Here is a 20625-nt window from a genome sequence, read left to right on the forward strand (position 1 = left end):
TTTGTTATATATATATATATGTAAACCTGTAAGTAACTTGTGTCGTCACCAATCCCTTGGTAGCACCTGTACTTAAGGAGGCCTCACAGGCTGGAGAGGCACTCTGGAGTCCTGCAATAAAAGACTAAGGTCACACTTTACTTTGAGCTTACTGAACTAGTCAGACTCTTTATTCATACACAACACTATCCAGTTGGAGTATGCATCCACCAACACAAACAACATTTTACTGAGGAAGGGGCCCGCAAAGACGATATGGATTCTAGACCTCGGTTTGGATGGTCATGACCACAGACTGAGCGGAGCTTCCTTTGGGACATTGCTTAATTGCAAGCAAGTGCTGCACTGATGCACGCATGATTCTAAGTCCGAGTCAATGCCAGGCCATCAAACATGGGACCTGGCGATGGCCTTCACCATGACAATACTGGGACGTGTACTATGTAAATCCTGTACAAATCTCGCCGTGCCTTTTTTGTGCATTACAACATGATTACCCCACAGTAAACAGTCGGACTGGATGGAAAGCTCATCTTTGCGATGGCTGCACGGTTTGGTTTCATCACCCATTTCCTTGGGGATGGTCGACCAGTCCCTGTTAAGAACACTGTCTTACATCCAATAGCGTCGGATCCTGGCTGGACCAGGTCTTAACCTGTTGAGCAGTGACAGGCGACCCTTCACTCTCAAAGGTATCCATGACCATGAATAGCTCTGCGGGCATTGGCGTTTCCACCTCCGGTGTGGGCAATAGTAACCGACTCAATGCATCAGCGCAGTTGTCGGTGCCTGGTCTATGGCGAATGACATAATCATAGGCAGATAACGTCAGCGCCCACCTCAGGACGATGCGTTGGCATTGATACCTTTGTGTTCGGGGAACAACGATATAAGCGACTTATGATCGGTTTCCAGCTCGAAGCAAAACCCAAACAGGTACTGGGGCATTTTTTTTACCACATAAACACATGCTAAAGCCTCTTTCTCTACCATGCCGTAGGCTCCTTCCGCCTTGGACAGGTTTCGAGACGCGTATGCAACTGGTTGTAGTTTGCCTGACTCATTGGCTTGCTGGAGTATGCAGCCGACCCCATAGGACGATGCATCACAGGTTAAAACTAGATGCTTGCATGGGTCATACAGTACCAGTAGCTTGTGGGAACACAACAGATTTTTAGCCTTCTCAAAGGCTCTGTCTTGAAGTTTACCCCACACCCAGTCATCTCCTTTCCTCTGCAAAGGCTCGAATACTGTGCTCAATTTGGGTAAGAAGTTACCGAAGTAGTTGAGAAGACCCAGGAACGAACGCAGCTCTGTCACGTTCTGGGGCCTGGGCGCATTTTTGATGGTCTCTATTTTCACGTCTGTAGGCCTGATTCCGTCTGCAACAATCTTTCGTCCAAGGAATTCGACTTCTGATGCCATGAAAACGCACTTCGAAATTTTCAGCCTGAGTCCCACTTTGTCCAGACGACGCAGAACCTCTTCCAGATTGTGCAGGTGCTCGGCGGTGTCATGACCTGTGACTAGGATGTCATCTTGGAATACCACCGTCCGGGGGACGGATTTCAATAGGCTCTCCATGTTTCACTGAAATATGGCTGCCGCCGAACGAATGCCAAAAGGGCACCTATTGTAAATTAAACAGTCCTTTGTGCGTGTTGATGCACGTAAGTTTCTTTGATGATTCAACCAGTTCCTGTGTCATGTAGGCTGACAATCTCATGAACGATTTTCCCCTGGCTAGCATTGCAAACAGGTCATCAGCTTTCGGTAGCGGGTACTGATCTTGTTTTGAAACTCAGTTGATCATGACTTTGTAATCTCTACAAATCCTGACCGTGCCATCGCTCTTTAACACCGGAACAATGGGATTGCCCCATTCATTAAATTCGACCAGTGAGATGACCCCCTCGCATTGTAACCTGTCCAATTCGAGTTCGACCTTTTCTCTCATCATGTACGGGACCGCCCTGGCTTTGTGATGGATGGGCCTTGCGTCTGGGCCTAGGTGAATCTGCACCTTGGCTCCCTTGAAGCTGCCAATTCCCAGTTCAAACAGTGAGGGAAATTTGCTCAGCACTTGAGCACACAAATCATCATCCGCTGATGACAAAGTTTTGATATCTTACCATTTCCGTTTTATTTTCTCCAGCCAACTCCTGCCGAATAATGATGGGCCGTTGCCCGGGATAATGCATAACAGTAGATCATGAACCGTTCCCTCGTACGACATTCTTACTGCTGCACTACCGATCACTGGTATGAACTCTTTGCTGTCGGTACGCAACTTCGCATTTATCGGACTCAGCTTGGGTCTCTCTGCCTTGGTCTCCCACAGATTTTCGAAAGTCCTCTGGCGCATTATCAATTGACTCTCACCCGTGTCTAATTCCATGGATACCGGCACGCCGTTTAATTTTACCTCCATCATTATCAGTTGGCTCTTTGTTAGGAACGCATGTACGCTATACACTTCCTCCTCGGAGCTCTCAAATGTCTCGGGCTACATCGCCAGATCCACGCTGAATTGATGATCATCCACGTGGTGTGTCGCAGCTCGCTTGCTCTGCTGTGGACACTTCCGCTGAAGGTGCCCCATCTTCACACATGCTCTGCATACATATTGCCTGAAGCGGCACTGATGGGGTCAGTGATTGTCCCCACAGCGCCAACATGTTGAGCTTGGATTTGCGCCCAATGGCGGGTTTTTAGCCACTCCCGTTCTCGCATACGCAGTCGAGTAGGCCCTCGATCACGAACTTTGAGCAGCTCCCGTTCTCACATACGCAGTCGAGTAGGCCCTCGATCACGAACTTTGAGCCGCTCCCGTTCTCACATACGCAGTCGAGTAGGCCCTCGATCACGAACTTTGAGCGGCTCCCGTTCTCGCATACGCAGTCGAGTAGGCCCTCGATCACGAACTTTGAGCAGCTCCCGTTCTCACATACGCAGTCGAGTAGGCCCTCGATCACGAACTTTGAGCAGCTCCCGTTCTCACATACGCAGTCGAGTAGGCCCTCGATGGAGAACTTTGAGCAGCTCCCGGTTTTGCAGACGCAGTCGAGTAGGCCCTGCCATGTGCAGCTCTGCCGGCCGTTGATACAATTTTGTACACAGTACTTGCCGTGGAGTTCCTGTCTTGTTGCGATATCTGCTTCGTGCTTTTCTGCGTGAACATGCAAGGCTGGGCGATGGTGATGACCTTGCTGAGGTCCGGCGTCTCCGCAGCCAGCAGCTTACTTAAGATCGCCTCGTGGTTGACCCCAATCACGAAAAAGTCACGCAGCATGTCTTCCAATGCAGGCCCAAATTTGCAAGGCCTGCAAGACATCGCAGATCGGCAACAAATGCTGCTACATCCTGGCCTGTTGGGTGAACGTGTGTATAGAAGAGATATCTGGATATGAGAAGTCCTTCCGTGGGTTTAAGGTGTTCCCGAACTAGAGCACACAGTTCCTTGTAATCCTTTTCTGTAGGAAGAGTGGGTGAGAGCATATTCTTGATGAGTGCATAGATCGTGGGGCCAGACGGTGAGAAAAACTGCCCTGCACTTCTCTGCATCCTTGTCTTTGTTTAGGTCGTTTGCCATGAAATACTGGTCAAGACGATCCGTGAAATCTCCCCAATCCTCTCCCCCGTTAAATCTCTCGAGAATTCCAACAGTACTCGATCGTGCTGTGCTCACCATACTTTTGCGTGGGTTTGTATTTGCCTCGTCGCCAGTTGTGGTGTATGAAATGATACAATAAACTCCGTACTGTGAGCCAGTGACCAGGTGTAACCTGGTCAGTCTTTAATGGCTTCCAGAAGTGAAGATACAAAGGTAAAGTTCAGGTTATAGAAACAGAAACATAGAAAATAGGTGCAACAGTAGGCCATTCAGCCCTTCGAGCCTGCACCACCATTCAATATGATCATGGCTGATCATTCATCTCAGTACCCCTTTTCCACTTTCTCTCCATACCCCTTGATCGCTTTAGCAGTAAGGGCCATATCTAACTCCCTCTTGAATATATCCAATGAACTTGCATCAACAACTCTCTGCAGCAGGGAATTCCACAGGTTAACAACTCTCTGAGTGAAGAAGTTTCTCCTCATTTCAGTCCTAAATGGCCTACCCCTTATCCTAAGACTGTGACCTCTGGTTCTGGACTTCCCCAACAACGGGAACATTCTTCCTGCATCTAACCTGTCCCGTCCCGTCAGAATCTTATACGTTTCTATGAGATCCCCTCTCATCCTTTTAAACTCCAGTGAATAAAGGCCCAGTCGATCCAGTCTCTCCTCATAAAGCAGTCCAGCCATCCCTGGAATCAGTCTGGTGAACCTTCGCTGCACTCCCTCAATAGCAAGAACGTCCTTCCTCAGATTAGGAGAGCAAAACTGAACACAATATTCCAGGTGAGGCCTCACCAAGGCCCTGTACAACTGCAGTAAGACCTCCCTGCTCCTATACTCAAATCCCCTAGCTATGAAGGCCAACATGCCATTTGCCTTCTTCACCGCCTGCTGTACATGCATGCCAACTTTCAATGACTGATGAACCATGACACCCAGGTCTCGTTGCACCTCCCCTTTTCCTAATCTGCTACCATTCAGATAATATTCGGCCTTCGTGTTTTTGCCACTCACCTAACCTGTCCAAATCACCGTGCAGCCTCTTAGCATCCTTCTCACAGCTCACACCACCACCCAGTTTAGTGTCATCTGCAAACTTGGAGATATTACACTCAATTCCTGCATTCAAATCATTAATGTATATTGTGAAGAGCTGGGGTCCCAGCACTGATCCCTGAGGTACTCCACTAGTCACTGCCACCCATTCTGAAAAGGACCCATTTATCCCGACTCTCTGCTTCCTGTCTGCCAACCAATTCTCTATCCAAGCCAGTACATTACCCCCAAAACCATGTGCTTTGATTTTGCACACCAATCTCTTATGTGGGACCTTGACAAAGGCCTTTTGAAAGTCCAAATACACCACATCCACTGGTTCTCCCTTGTCCACTCTACTAGTTATATCCTCAAAAAATTTCAGAAGATTTGTCAAGCATGATTTCCCTTTCACAAATCCATGCTGACTTGGACCGATCCTGTCACTGCTTTTGAAATGCGCTGCTATTTCATCTTTAATAATTGATTCCAACATTTTCCCCACTACTGATGTCAGGCTAACTGGTCTATAATTTCCCGTTTTCTCTCTCCCTCCTTTTTAAAAAAGTGGTATTACATTAGCTACCCTCCAGTCCATAGGAACTGATCCAGAGTCGATAGACTGTTGGAAAATGATCACCAATGCATCCACTATTTCTAGGGCCACCGCCTTAAGTACTCTGGGATGCAGACAATCAGGTCCCGGGGATTTGTCGACCTTCAATCCCATCAATTTCCCGAACACAATTTCCTGCCTAATAAGGATATCCTTCAGTTCCTCCTTCTCACGAGACCCTCGGTCCCCTAGTACATCCGGAAGGTCATTTGTGTCTTCCTTCATGAAGACAGAACCAAAGTATTTGTTCAATTGGTCTGCCATTTCTTTGTTCCCTATTTATTAATTTACCTGAGTCTGACTGCAAGGGACCTACGTTTGTCTTCACTAATCTTTTTCTCTTCACATAGCTATAGAAGCTTTTGCAGTCAGTTTTTATGTTCCCGGCAAGCTTCTTCTCATACTCTATTTAGGGGGCTCCTAATTAAACCCTTTGTCCTCCTCTGCTGAATTCTAAATTTCTCCCAGTCCTCAGGTTTGCTGCTTTTTCTGGCCAATTTATATGCCTCTTCCTTGGATCTAACACTATCCTTAATTTCCCTTGTTAGCCACGGTTGAGCCACCTTCCTGTTTTATTTTTACTCCAGACGGGGATGTACAACTGTTGCAGTTCATCCATCTGATCTATAAATGTTTGCCATTGCCTATCCACCGTCAACCCTTTAAGTATTATTTGCCAGTCTATTTTAGCCAATTCACGCCTCATGCCATCGAAATTAGCTTTCCTAAAGTTCAGGACCCTAGTTTCTGAATTAACTGTGTCACTCTCCATCTTAATAAAGAATTCTACCATATTATGGTCACTCTTCCCCAAGAGGCCTCGCACAACAAGATTGCTAATTAGTCACTTCTCATTACAGATCACCCAGTCTAGGATGGCCAGCTCTCCATTTGGTTCCTCGACATATTGGTCAAGCAAACCATCCCTAATACACTCCAGGAAATCCTCCTCCACTGTATTGCTACCAGTTTGTTTAGCTCAATCTATATGTAAATTAAAGTCGCCCATGATAACCTTTATTGCACACATCTCTTATTTCTTGTTTGATGCTGTCCCCAACCTCACTACCACTGTTTGGTGGCCTGTACACAACTCCAACCAGCGTTTTCTGCCCTTTGGTATTCCGCAGCTCCACCCATACCGATTCCACATCATCCAAGCCAATGTCCTTCCTCACTATTGCATTAATTTCCTCTTTAACCAGCAATGCCACCCTGCCTCCTTTTCCTCTCTGTATATCCTTCCTAAATGTTGAATACCCCTGGATGTTGAGTTCCCAGCCTTGGTCACCCTGGAGCCATGTTTCTGTGATGCCAATTACATCATATCCGTTAACTGCTAGCTGCGCAGTTAATTCGTCCACCTTATTATGAATACTCCTCGCATTGAGGCACAGAGCCTTCAGGCTTGTCTTTTTAACATACTTTGCCCCTTTAGAATTTTGCTGTAATGTGGCCCTTTTTTGTTTTTTGCCTTGGGATTCCCTGCCCTCCACTTTTACTATTCTCCTTTCTATCTTTTGCTTCTGTCTCCCTTTTATTTCCCTCTGCCTCCCTGCATTGGTTCCCATCCTCCTGCCATATTAGTTTAACTCCTCCCCAACAAAACTAGCAAACACTCCCCCTAGGACATTGGTTCCGGTCCTGCCCAGGTGCAGACCGTCCGGTTTCTACTGGTCCCACCTCCCCCAGAACCGGTTCCAATGTCCCAGGAATTTGAATCCCTCCCTTCTGCACCACTCCTGAAGCCACGTATTCATCTGAGCTATGCTGCGATTCCTACTCTGACTAGCACGTGGCACTGGTAGCAATCCTGAGATTACTACTTTTGAGGTCCTACTTTTTAATTTAGCTCCTAGCTCCCTAAATTCGTCTCGTAGGACCTCACCCCATTTTTTACCTATATCGTTGGTACCAATGTGCACCACGACAACTGGCTGTTCACCCTCCCTTTTCAGAATGTCCTGCAGCCGCTCCGAGACATCCTTGACCCTTGCACCAGGGAGGCAACATACCATCCTGGAGTCTCGGTTGCGGCTGCAGAAACGCCTATCTATTCCCCTTACAATTGAATCCCCTATCACTATAGCTCTCCCACTCTTTTTCCTGCCCTCCTGTGCAGCAAAGCCACCCACGGTGCCATGAACTTGGCTGCTGCTGCCCTCCCCTGATGAGTCATCTCCCTCAACAGTACTCAAAGCAGTGAATCTGTTTTGCAGGGGGATGACCGCAGGGGACCCCTGCACTACCTTCCTTGCAATGCTCTTCCTGTTGGTCACCCATTTACTATCTGGCTATGTACCCTTTACCTGCGGGGAGACCAACTCACTAAAGGTGCTACTCACGTCATTCTCAGCACTGTGCATGCTCCAGAGTGAATCCACCCGCAGCTCCAGTGCCGCAATGCGGTCCCGCATATGTAGTCATCAGGGACACCTGAAGCGTCCTTGACTTTCCACATAGTACAGGAGGAGCATAACACATGTCCGAGCTCTTCTGCCATGACTTAACCCTGAGATAATCTTAATTGGGCAACAACAATGCTAAATGTTACTTACTGATAAAGAAAGAAAAAGAAAAACCACTTACCAATCACTTATTCCCTTGGCTGTGACATCACCTTTCGTTTTCTTTCTACTTCTTTTTTTGCCTCCCTGCAGCAGCTGCACCAGTTGGCCTTTATACCCCGGACTCGGGCCTCAGCGACCACGCACTCCCGCTGTCGCTCGCGGCCTTTATACCCCGGACTCGGGCCTCAGCGACCACGCACTCCCGCTGTCTCTCGCGGCCTTTATACCCCGGACTCTGGCCTCAGCGACCACGCACTCCCGCTGTCTCTCGCGGCCTTTATACCCCGGACTCGGGCCTCAGCGACCACGCACTCCCGCTGCCTCTCGCGGCCTTTATAGGCCTCGGACACTCCCCGGACTCAGGCCTCAGCGACCACGCACTCCCGCTGCCTCTCGCGGCCTTTATAGGCCTCGGACACTCCCCGGACTCAGGCCTCAGCGACCACGCACTCCCGCTGCCTCTCGCGGCCTTTATAGGCCTCGGACACTCCCTGGACTCACGCCTCAGCAACCACGAACTCCCGGGCCCAGCACGAGTGTACCTATGACCCTAGGACCTCCAACAGTAGTGCCCCCTATTGGTGAGCAGACCTTATGTGCATAGATTACACCAGGTATTTATATTTGAAAATATTTATCCTCAGTAGTCTGGGCAGGTAATGTTTGTTGAAGGTACGAACATACTACATGTGTTAACTTTTCCTTCCTTCCTCTGCAAACGTGCCTTTTTTCTCAGCTATTCAAAGGATTTTAAAAGATCCCCTAATCCCAAGTGGATTTCAGTATAACATTGCCTCAAATGTCCTCCCGGACCGAGTGTAAACACCAATCCTCAGCAACAACCCAAAAAATCATAGCGGCCAATTTTAATATTAAATGACCAACTTTATAGAATCTTGGAACCTCACAGCACAGAAGAAGGCCATTTGGCCTGTCGTAGCTGTGCCGGCTCTTTAGTCCCACTACCCCTGCTCTTTTCCCATGGCCATGCAAATTTTTCCTTTTCAAGTAATTATCCAGTTTGTTTTTGTAAGTTCCCATTGAATCTTCGATGTTTCTGGATGGGCCGGAGGTCTCTCCTAGACAAGTTTCGATTGCCTAGATGGGTCGGAGAGGATTTTCCCAGATTTTCCCCCCGAATTGGCCTGGGTTTTTAATCTGTTTTTTTTGCCTCTCCCAGGAAATAACATGGTTTCGGGTGGGGTGGATATGTTGTGATACACAAGGTGAGACAGGCGCGATATTCCAGATGAATCCACCCTTTCAGGCAGTGCATACCAAATCACAGCAATTTGCTGCATTAAATAAAATTCTCCTCATCTCCCCTCTGGTTCTTTTGCCAATGATATTAGATCTGTGTCCTCTGGTTACTGACCCTCCTGCCAGTGGAAACAGTTTCTCCTTATTAACTCAATCAAAACTCCTCATCATTTTGAACACCTCTATTAAATCTACCTATAGCATTCTCTGCTCTAACGAGAACAATCCATATGAATAAAGTTATTGCTTTCCTTAATTTTATTTTCTTTTACATTAAATTTTAATGTTATTGATTACATTTGAAGTGAGTGAAGAAAGAAAAAGGGGCTGAAAACAGTTCAGAAATTATTTGAAGGATTTGATTGGCGTGTTTGTGGTAGTTACTGGTTTTAGATCACTTGTTTTGAAGAAAATATTGATCAACTTTGATGTGTGGCTGCTTATTGTTGGTTGGAAGTTTCCTTGTGTGTCCGCTATGTAGAACTGGATTTTGACAGCTTCGTGTTGATCCAGTGGGATATTTAAGCCAATCCAATTGCCTAACTTACATAGAATGTACAGCATAGAAACAGGCCATTTGGCCCAACTGGTCCATGCCAGTGTTACATATAAACAATGACAGACAGGTAAAGACCGTCTGGCCCATCCAGCCTGACCCCCACAATTACAATATCTCCTAGGAGATGCAAAAAAACAGATTAGAAAACCTTGGCCAATTTTGGAAACAAAAATCTAGGACATTCCTCTCCGACCCTTCTAGGTGATTAAGATTAGTCCAGGAGATCAATCTGGCCCTGAATTCCTTGCAGTACCCACCTTCTGTAAGATGTGCTCTCTCCGCCCTAGCCAGAAACCGATCCAGCTCTCACTTGAAGGAATTCATCGAATCCACGTCTACCACCTGAGATTACCTGTTCCTGAGATCTACAATTCTCTTGGAAAAGAACCACTTCCTGAAATCTAAGTAGATCTAGCCTTGTACAACTTAAATTTGTGACCCTTGGTCCTTCCTAACCTATTTAATTGAAATAAACTGTCAGCTGGAACACAATCTATTCCCTTCATTATCTTATAAACCTCAATCAAATTGTCCCAAGTCTATGCTTCTTTAAGGTATAGAGTCCCAAGGGGGAAAAATTGATTATTGGCCATTTTGAGGTGCCAACATCGCTTGGTCAGTAAGTTTAGCGCCTGGCAATAATTATCGCCGGCGATCGGGAAATTAATTTTTAGCGCTCTAAGAGGGAAGAGGAGCACTAAATCAAGTGGTTCACACTTCTCTTGGGGCTGTACCATCAACAAGCGGGGCGCTACCCTCATAGCGCTAATCCATTTTAGCTGTGGTAATCTGCAGACTCATCAGACATGCTGGCTCCAACTGCTTAAAGTTGAGGGACAATGATGTCGTACAGCCTCAAACTCATCATTCCAATCTGTGCTGTAGGTGTGGAAGGAGCACGATGGCTGCTCAGAGGCCATGCCAGCTCGCTGTGAGATTTAGTGACCACGCCCCGGAGGCGGTGGAGAGGCGACGGGCCTCCATGTTTCCAGATACTGGCAGGAGGCCACTGCCAAATGCTTTTAAGAGACTTTGGAAGGAGGTTTCCCAGTATGTCTCCGCCAGAAACGTGGTCGACAGGGCTGGCATGCAATGTCGGAAAAAGTTCAATGACCTGGATAGTCAGGGTGAGTACATTCTTCAAAAACCTGTAGATGTCACAATGTCAACCTCATTATTTGCATACACTGTAGAAACCGCCGCAGCCCAGCACTCAACCACAAACTGTGCCTACCTAATGAAAGTCACATCCACATCTCACCACTTGCATACATTAACAGCTATTCAACTATGATAGGACACATGACAAACACATAGCTCCACACTCACTCACTCTTTTCTCTTGCAGGCCAAACTGGCTCACAACAGACGTGAGCAGGAAAGGACGGGAGGAGGTGAGATGGAACTGACCTCAAGGAGAGAGTCCATCAGATAATTGGGCCACAACTTGTGGGAATTGCAGCACGCGGCGAGGCCGACCCCCGGGGACAATAATGGTATGTTCCTCACTGCTCCCTCTTCTCTCATGCCAATCCCCCTCCAGCCACAAGCACTTCCCATTTTCCATTTAAGTATACTGTCTCCATTCCTTGCTCCATTCCTGCCCCTCTTCCCTGAACCACATTCTTATGCCTTTATGCTTTCAGATGATGAGCCAGCATGGTAGCCTGTCCCTTAGCCTTCCATGGACAGGGACAATGGAGAGGAGGAGGAGGAAGGAGAGGTGACCCCATCATTGCGTCAGTCACCTCAGCAAACTGCCTCCGACATTGGGGAGACGACATCGCTGGAGGAGACAATGTTCCAGGGGTTCGATGTGGGTGATGCTCCGGGACCCAGCAGCATACAGCAACGGCACGGGGTAAGGGAAGCTCAGGGGCCAGCTCCCCGCAAGGTGAGTTCGCGCACGAGTTCTGCTCAGCAGGACTCAGATGAGGACCTCAATGTGGAGGCTTTGGCCAGACGGTCAGCGGGCATGTACAGCAAACTTATGGGTGCAATGGCAAGGGTGCCCGAGAGAATGGATGCACTTGCTAGGAGTTTGGAGGAGTCCACCTCCAGCATTGCGCGTGTCTCCTAGCACACCTTGGAGCCCATCCTTGGCACTTTGCTAAGGATGGTGGACTCACAGATAGACCATGGGACCCAGACCTCATGCCACATGTCATGGGTGAGTGGCAGCAGCTATTGCAGCACAGGCTGAAGCAATGCAACAGTTTAGTGCTGCAATGGAGTTAGTGCTTGGTGGCATGAAACTCAGTCCACCACTTGAGTCACGCAGACTCAAATTGATGCCATGCAAGCACTGACTGCTGCCATCATTTCTGGGTTCCCCGCAGTCCAACGGGGAAGTCACGGTGCCGAAGCAGGCCAGCAATCTGTGCTCCAGCAGATTGCTCCGGATGTTGAGACACTGCTCCGGGGTAGTGGCAGTGTGTTGGTAGAAATGGAAGGTGCCGTCCTCTCTTAGGATGACAGCGTTTTGGCTCCCACCACTGCCACTTCGCCATTGCACTTGGCGCTGTCTGCACCCCAGCCATCGAGACTGCTGCTGCCCATGCTGAGCTGGTGCAGTCTGCAGCCGGACCTTCCAGGCCCAGAGCTGGTCGAGTACGTCCTGGTAGGCTATCTGCTGTCTCTGTGTCCCAGGGTGAGAAGCCTTCAACCAGCCTTGTTGAAACCACTGGGGCCCCATTAAGGAGGACCAATAGGGCTGGGAGGCGGGGGGGGGAGGGGGGGGGGAGGGTGTGGGGGGGGGGGGGGGGAGGGGGGGGGAGGGTGTGGGGGGGGCAGTGTGTTGAAGGGCCCGGGAGGGAAATATTTTTTAAAAAGGGCAATAAGGCAGTTTTGCTGATATTGTCAGCTCAGTAATTTCTAAATATATTCTTGCTGCTGGTTGTGCTTTCTTATTTTTGAATACCATGAGCTTCTTTGTAAATATATTATTGTTGCTGTTGCTGCACCTCGTCCTGCTCCTCGTCCTGCTCCTCGTCCTGCTCCTCATCCTGCTCCTCATCCTGCTCCTCATCCTGCTCCTCGTCCTGTTCCTCATCCTGCTCCTCGTCCTGCTCCTCGTCCTGCTCCTCATCCTGCTCCTCGTCCTGTTCCTCATCCTGCTCCTCGTCCTGTGCCTCATCCTGCTCCTCGTCCTGCTCCTCGTCCTGCTCCTCATCCTGCTCCTCGTCCTGTTCCTCATCCTGCTCCTCGTCCTGTGCCTCATCCTGCTCCTCGTCCTGCTCCTCGTCCTGCTCCTCATCCTGCTCCTCGTCCTGTTCCTCGTCCTGTGCCTCATCCTGCTCCTCGTCCTGCTCCTCGTCCTGCTCCTCATCCTGCTCCTTGTCCTGTTCCTCATCATGCTCCTCGTCTTGCTCCTCATCCTGCTCCTCGTCCTGCTCCTCATCCTGCTCCTCGTCCTGCACCTCATCCTGCTCCTCGTCCTGTTCCTCATCCTGCTCCTCGTCCTGTTCCTCGTCCTGTTCCTCGTCCTGTTCCTCGTCCTGCTCCTCGTCCTGTTCCTCATCCTGCTCCTCGTCCTGTTCCTCATCCTGCTCCTCGTCCTGTTCCTCGTCCTGTTCCTCGTCCTGCTCCTCATCCTGCTCCTCGTCCTGTTCCTCATCCTGCTCCTCATCCTGCTCCTCGTCCTGTTCCTCGTCCTGCTCCTCATCCTGCTCCTCGTCCTGCTCCTCGTCCTCCTCCTCATCCTGCTCCTCGTCCTGCTCCTTTGTCCTGCTCCTCATCCTGCTCCTCGTACTGCTCCTCATCCTGCTCCTCGTCCAGCTCCTTGTCCTGCTCCTCATCCTGCTCCTCGTCCTGCTCCTCGTCCTGCTCCTCGTCCTCCTCCTCATCCTGCTCCTCGTCCTGCTCCTCGTCCTCTTCCTCATCCTGCTCCTCGTCCTCCTCCTCGTCCTGCTCCTCGTCCTGCTCGTCGTCCTGCTCACAATCCTGCTCACAATCCTGCTCCTCGTCCTGCTCCTCGTCCTGCTCCTCGTCCGGCTCCTCGTCCTGCTCCTCGTCCTGCTCCTCGTCCGGCTCCTCGTCCTGCTCCTCGTCCTGCTCCTCATCCTGCTCCTCGTCCTGCTCCTCGTCCTGCTCCTCGTCCTGCTCCTCATCCTGCTCATCATCCTGCTCCTCGTCCTGCTCCTCATCCTGCTGCTCGTCCTGTTCCTCGTCCTGGTCCTCATCCTGCACCTCATCCTGCACCTCATCCTGCTCCTCGTCCTGCTCCTCGTCCTGGTCCTCATCCTGCTCCTCGTCCTGCTCCTCGTCCTGCTCCTCATCCTGCTCCTCATCCTGCTCCTCATCCTGCTCCTCCTCCTGCTCCTCATCCTGCTCCTCGTCCTGTTCCTCGTCCTGCTCCTCGTCCTGCTCCTCGTCCTGCTCCTCATCCTGCTCCTCGTCCTGCTCCTCGTCCTTCTCCTCGTCCTGCTCCTCATCCTGCTCCTCGTCCTGCTCCTCGTCCTGCTCCTCATCCTGCTCCTCGTCCTGCTCCTCATCCTGCTCCTCGTCCTGCTCCTCGTCCTGCTCCTTATCCTGCTCCTCGTCCTGCTGCTCTTCCTGCTCCTCATCCTGCTCCTCGTCCTGCTCCTCCTCCTGCTCCTCGTCCTGCTCCTCGTCCTGCCCCTCGTCCTGCTCCTCATCCTGCTCCTCGTCCTGCTCCTCGTCCTGCTCCTCGTCCTGCTCCTCGTCCTGCTCCTTATCCTGCTCCTCATCCTGCTCCTCGTCCTGCTCCTCCTCCTGCTCCTCGTCCTGCTCCTTGTCCTGCCCCTCATCCTGCCCCTCGTCCTGCTCCTCATCCTGCTCCTCGTCCTGCTCCTCGTCTTGCTCCTCCTCCCACTCCTCGTCCTGCTCCTCGTCCTGCTCCTCATCCTGCTCCTCCTCCTGCTCCTCCTCCTGGTCCTCGTCCTGTTCCTCGTCCTGCTCCTCGTCCTGCTCCTCGTCCTGCTCCTCGTCCTGCTCCTTGTCCTGCTCCTCATCCTGCTCCTCGTCCTGCTCCTCGTCCTGCTCCTCATCCTGCTCCTCGTCCTGCTCCTCGTCCTGTTCCTCATCCTGCTCCTCGTCATGCTCCTCATCCTGCTCCTCGTGCTGCTCCTTGTCCTGCTCCTCATCCTGCTCCTCGTCCTGCTCCTCATCCTGCTCCTCATCCTGCTCCTCGTCCTGCTCCTCGTCCTGCTCCTCATCCTGCTCCTCGTCCTGCTCCTCCTCCTGCTACTCATCCTGCTCCTCATCCTGCTCCTCGTCCTGTTCCTCGTCCTGCTCCTCATCCTGCTCCTCATCCTGCTCCTCATCCTGCTCCTCGTCCTGCTCCTTGTCCTGCTCCTCATCCTGCTCCTCGTCCTGCTCCTCATCCTGTTCCTCGTCCTGCTCCTCATCCTGCTCCTCGTCCTCCTCCTCATCCTGCTCCTCGTCCTGCTCCTCATCCTGCTCCTCGTCCTGCTGCTCCTCCTGCTCCTCGTCCTGCTCCTCATCCTGCTCCTCGTCCTGCTCCTCCTCCTGCTCCTCGTCCTGCTCCTCGTCCTGCTCCTCGTCCTGCTCCTCGTCTTGCTCCTCGTCCTGCCCCTCATCCTGCTCCTCGTCCTGTTCCTCGTCCTTCTCCTCGTCCTGCTCCTCATCCTGCTCCTCGTCCTGCCCCTAGTCCTGCTCCTCGTCCTGCTCCTCATCCTGCTCCTCGTCCTGCTCCTCGTCCTGCTCCTCGTCCTGCTCCTCATCCTGCTCCTCATCCTGCTCCTCATCCTGCTCCTCATCCTGCTGCTCCTCGTCCTGCTCCTCATCCTGCTCCTCGTCCTGCTCCTCATCCTGCTCCTCGTCCTGCTCCTCGTCCTGCTCCTCGTCCTGTTCCTCGTCTTCGTCCTGCTCCTCGTCCTGCTCCGCGTCCTACTCCTCATCCTGCTCCTCATCCTGTTCCTTGTCCTGCTCCTCGTCCTGCTCCTCATCCTGCTCCTCGTCCTGTTCCTCGTCCTGCTCCTCCTCCTGCTCCTCATCCTGCTCCTCGTCCTGTTCCTCGTCCTGCTCCTCGTCCTGCTCCTCGTCCTGCTCCTCATCCTGCTCCTCGTCCTGCTCCTCATCCTGTTCCTCGTCCTGTTCCTCGTCCTCCTGCTCCTCGTCCTGCTCCTCGTCCTGCTCCTCATCCTGTTCCTCCTCCTGCTCCTCGTCCTGCTCCTCGTCCTGCTCCTCGTCCTGCTCCTCATCCTGCTCCTCCTCCTGCGCCTCGTCCTGCTCCTCATCCTGCTCCTCGTACTGCCCCTCGTCCTGCTCCTCGTCCTGCTCCTCGTCCTGCTCCTCATCCTGCCCCTCATCCTGCTCCTCATCCTGCTCCTCATCCTGCCCCTCGTCCTGCTCCTCGTCCTGCTCCTCGTCCTGCTCCTCGTCCTGCTCCTCATCCTGCTCCTCGTCCTGCTCCTCGTCCTGCTCCTCATCCTGCTCCTCATCGTGCTCCTCGTCCTGCTCCTCATCGTGCTCCTCGTCCTGCTCCTCATCCTGCTCCTCGTCCTGCTCCTCATCCTGCTCCTCGTCCTGCTCCTCGTCCTGCCCCTCGTCCTGCTCCTCGTCCTGCTCCTCGTCCTGCTCCTCTTCCTGCTCCTCGTCCTGCTCCTCATCCTGCTCCTCATCCTGCTCCTCGCCCTGCTCCTCATCCTGCTCCTGCTCCTCGTCCTGCTCCTCGTCCTGCTCCTCGTCCTGCTTCTCATCCAGCTCCTCATCCTGCTCCTCGTCCTGCTCCTCGTCCTGCTCCTCATCCTGCTCCTCATCGTGCTCCTCGTCCTGCTCCTCATCCTGCTCCTCATCCTGCTCCTCGTCCTCCTCTTCATCCTGCTCCTCGTCCTCCTCCTCGTCCTGCTCCTCGTCCTGCTCCTTGTCCTGATCCTCGTCTTCGTCCTGCTCCTCATCCTGCTCATCATCCTGCTCCTCGTCCTGCTCCTCGTCCTGTTCCTCGTCCTGCTCCTCGTCCTGTTCCTCGTCCTGCTCCTCGTCCTGTACCTCGTCCTGCTCCTCGTTCTGCTCCTCGTCCTGCTCCTCATCCTGCTCCTCGTCCTTCTCCTCGTCCTGCTCCTCATCCTGCTCCTCATCCTGTTCCTCGTCCTTCTCCTCGTCCTGCTCCTCATCCTGCTCCTCATCCTGTTCCTCGTCCTTCTCCTCGTCCTGTTCCTCGTCCTTCTCCTCGTCCTGCTCCTCGTCCTGCTCCTCATCCTGTTCCTCGTCCTTCTCCTCGTCCTGCTCCTCGTCCTGCTCCACATCCTGTTCCTCGTCCTGCTCCTCATCCTGCTCCTCGTCCTGCTCCTCCTCCTGCTCCTCATCCTGCTCCTCGTCCTTCTCCTCGTCCTGCTCCTCGTCCTGCTCCTCGTCCTGTTCCTCGTCCTTCTCCTCGTCCTGCTCCTCGTCCTTCTCCTCGTCCTGCTCCTCGTCCTGCTCCTCATCCTGTTCCTCGTCCTTCTCCTCGTCCTGCTCCTCGTCCTGCTCCACATCCTGTTCCTCGTCCTGCTCCTCATCCTGCTCCTCGTCCTGCTCCTCCTCCTGCTCCTCATCCTGCTCCTCGTCCTTCTCCTCGTCCTGCTCCTCGTCCTGCTCCTCATCCTGTTCCTCGTCCTTCTCCTCGTCGTGCTCCTCGTCCTGCTCCTCATCCTGCTCCTCGTCCTGCTCCTCATCCTGCTCCTCATCCTGCTCCTCGTCCTGCTCCTCGTCCTGCTCCTCATCCTGCTCCTCATCCTGTTCCTCGTCCTTCTCCTCGTCCTGCTCCTCGTTCTGCTCCTCATCCTGTTCCTCGTCCTGCTCCTCGTCTTGCTCCTCATCCTGCTCCTCATGCTGCTCCTCGTCCTTCTCCTCATCCTGTTCCTCGTCCTGCTCCTCATCCTACTCCTCGTCCTGCTCCTCGTCCTGCTCCTCATCCTGCTCCTCATGCTGCTCCTCGTCCTGCTCCTCATCCTGTTCCTCGTCCTGCTCCTCGTCCTTCTCCTCGTCCTTCTCCTCATCCTGCTCCTCGTCCTGCTCCTCATCCTGCTCCTCGTCCTCCTCCTCATCCTGTTCCTCGTCCTTCTCCTCGTCCTTCTCCTCGTCCTGCTCCTCGTCCTGCTCCTCGTCCTGCTCCTCGTCCTGCTCCTCATCCTGCTCCTCGTCCTGCTCCTCGTCCTGCTCCTCGTCCTGCTCCTCTTCCTGCTCCTCATCCTGCTCCTCATCCTGCCCCTTGTCCTGCCCCTCGTCCTGCTCCTCGTCCTGTTCCTCGTCCTGCTCCTCGTCCTGCTCCTCGTCCTGCTCCTCGTCCTGTTCCTCGTCCTGCTCCTCATCCTGCTCCTCGTCCTGTTCCTCATCCTGCTCCTCGTCCTGCTCCTCGTCCTGCTCCTCCTCCTGCTCCTTGTCGTGCTCCTCATCCTGCTCCTCGTCCTGCACCTCATCCTGCTCCTCGTCCTGCTCCTCGTCCTGCCTCTCATCCTGCCCCTCGTCCTGCTCCTCATCCTGCTCCTCATACTGCTCCTCATCCTGCTCCTCGTCCTGCTCCTCCTCCCGCTCCTCGTCCTGTTCCTAGTCCTGCTCCTCATCCTGCTCCTCGTCCTGTTCCTCATCCTGCTCCTCATCCTGCTCCTCGTCCTGCTCCTCCTCCTGCTCCTCGTCCTGCTCCTCCTCCTGCTCCTCGTCCTGCTCCTCATCCTGCTCCTCGTCCTGCTCCTCCTCCTGCTCCTCGTCCTGTTCCTAGTCCTGCTCCTCATCCTGCTCCTCGTCCTGTTCCTCATCCTGCTCCTCATCCTGCTCCTCGTCCTGTTCCTAGTCCTGCTCCTCATCCTGCTCCTCATCCTGTTCCTAGTCCTGCTCCTCATCCTGCTCCTCGTCCCGCTCCTCCTCCTGCTCCTCGTCCTGCTCCTCGTCCTGCTCCTCGTCCTGCTCCTCGTCCTGCCCCTAGTCCTGCTCCTCGTCCTGCTCCTCATCCTGCTCCTCGTCCTGCTCCTCGTCCTGCTCCTCGTCCTGCTCCTCATCCTGCTCCTCATCTTGCTCCTCGTCCTGCTCCTCGTCCTGTTCCTCGTCCTGCTCCTCGTCCTGTTCCTCGTCCTGCTCCTCGTCCTGTTCCTCGTCCTGCTCCTCGTCCTGTTCCTCGTCCTGCTCCTCGTTCTGCTCCTCGTCCTGCTCCTCATCCTGCTCCTCGTCCTTCTCCTCGTCCTGCTCCTCATCCTGCTCCTCATCCTGTTCCTCGTCCTTCTCCTCGTCCTGCTCCTCATCCTGCTCCTCATCCTGTTCCTCGTCCTTCTCCTCGTCCTGTTCCTCGTCCTTCTCCTCGTCCTGCTCCTCGTCCTGCTCCTCATCCTGTTCCTCGTCCTTCTCCTCGTCCTGCTCCTCGTCCTGCTCCACATCCTGTTCCTCGTCCTGCTCCTCATCCTGCTCCTCGTCCTGCTCCTCCTCCTGCTCCTCATCCTGCTCCTCGTCCTTCTCCTCGTCCTGCTCCTCGTCCTGCTCCTCGTCCTGTTCCTCGTCCTTCTCCTCGTCCTGCTCCTCGTCCTTCTCCTCGTCCTGCTCCTCGTCCTGCTCCTCATCCTGTTCCTCGTCCTTCTCCTCGTCCTGCTCCTCGTCCTGCTCCACATCCTGTTCCTCATCCTGCTCCTCGTCCTGCTCCTCCTTCTGCTCCTCATCCTGCTCCTCGTCCTGCTCCTCGTCCTGCTCCTCATCCTGTTCCTCGTCCTTCTCCTCGTCGTGCTCCTCGTCCTGCTCCTCATCCTGCTCCTCGTCCTGCTCCTCATCCTGCTCCTCATCCTGCTCCTCGTCCTGCTCCTCGTCCTGCTCCTCATCCTGCTCCTCATCCTGTTCCTCGTCCTTCTCCTCGTCCTGCTCCTCGTTCTGCTCCTCATCCTGTTCCTCGTCCTGCTCCTCGTCCTGCTCCTCATCCTGCTCCTCATGCTGCTCCTCGTCCTTCTCCTCATCCTGTTCCTCGTCCTGCTCCTCATCCTGCTCCTCGTCCTGCTCCTCGTCCTGCTCCTCATCCTGCTCCTCATGCTGCTCCTCGTCCTGCTCCTCATCCTGTTCCTCGTCCTGCTCCTCGTCCTTCTCCTCGTCCTGTTCCTCGTCCTGCTCCTCGTCCTTCTCCTCGTCCTTCTCCTCATCCTGCTCCTCGTCCTGCTCCTCATCCTGCTCCTCGTCCTCCCCCTCATCCTGTTCCTCGTCCTTCTCCTCGTCCTTCTCCTCGTCCTGCTCCTCGTCCTGCTCCTCGTCCTGCTCCTCATCCTGCTCCTCGTCCTGCTCCTCGTCCTGCTCCTCGTCCTGCTCCTCGTCCTGCTCCTCTTCCTGCTCCTCATCCTGTTCCTCATCCTGCTCCTCATCCTGCTCCTCGTCCTTCTCCTCGTCCTGCTCCTCATCCTGTTCCTCGTCCTGCTCCTCGTCCTTCTCCTCGTCCTTCTCCTCGTCCTTCTCCTCGTCCTGCTCCTCGTACTGCTCCTCTTCCTGCTCCTCATCCTGTTCCTCATCCTGCTCCTCGTCCTGCTCCTCGTCCTCCTCCTCGTCCTGCCCCTCGTCCTGCTCCTCGTCCTCCTCCTCGTCCTGTTCCTCATCCTGCTCCTCATCCTGCCCCTTGTCCTGCCCCTCGTCCTGCTCCTCGTCCTGTTCCTAGTCCTGCTCCTCATCCTGCTCCTCGTCCTGTTCCTCATCCTGCTCCTCATCCTGCTCCTCGTCCTGTTCCTAGTCCTGCTCCTCATCCTGCTCCTCATCCTGTTCCTAGTCCTGCTCCTCATCCTGCTCCTCGTCCCGCTCCTCCTCCTGCTCCTCGTCCTGCTCCTCGTCCTGCTCCTCGTCCTGCTCCTTATCCTGCTCCTCGTCCTGCTGCTCATCCTGCTTCTTGTCCTGCTCCTCGTTCTTCTCCTCCTCCTGCTCCTCGTCCTGCTGCTCGTCCTGCTCCTCATCCTGCTCCTCGTCCTGCTCCTCCTCCTGCTGCTCGTCCTGCTCCTCATCCTGCTCCTCGTCCTGCTCCTCCTCCTGCTCCTCGTCCTGCTCCTCGTCCT

The sequence above is a fragment of the Pristiophorus japonicus genome, chromosome 1 (assembly GCF_044704955.1).
Source record: "Pristiophorus japonicus isolate sPriJap1 chromosome 1, sPriJap1.hap1, whole genome shotgun sequence".
Lineage (NCBI taxonomy): Eukaryota > Metazoa > Chordata > Chondrichthyes > Pristiophoridae > Pristiophorus > Pristiophorus japonicus.